We start from the raw sequence: 214 nt of genomic DNA on the forward strand, positions 1-214 counted from the left end.
TTTAAGTGAGATTTTTCCTAATTAATTTCCATGTAGAATACAATGTTTATTAAAAGGTAGTAATATAGGGGCGCCTGGGTGACTCAGCCGGTTAAACGGCCAATTTTGGCTCAGGTCATGATCTCATGGTTTGTGAGTTCGAGCTCCACATCAGGCTCTGTGCTGCCATCTTGGAGCCTGGACTCTCCTTCAGATTCTGTGTCTCCCTCTCTCT

Source organism: Suricata suricatta, chromosome 8 (assembly GCF_006229205.1).
Source record: "Suricata suricatta isolate VVHF042 chromosome 8, meerkat_22Aug2017_6uvM2_HiC, whole genome shotgun sequence".
NCBI lineage: Eukaryota > Metazoa > Chordata > Mammalia > Carnivora > Herpestidae > Suricata > Suricata suricatta.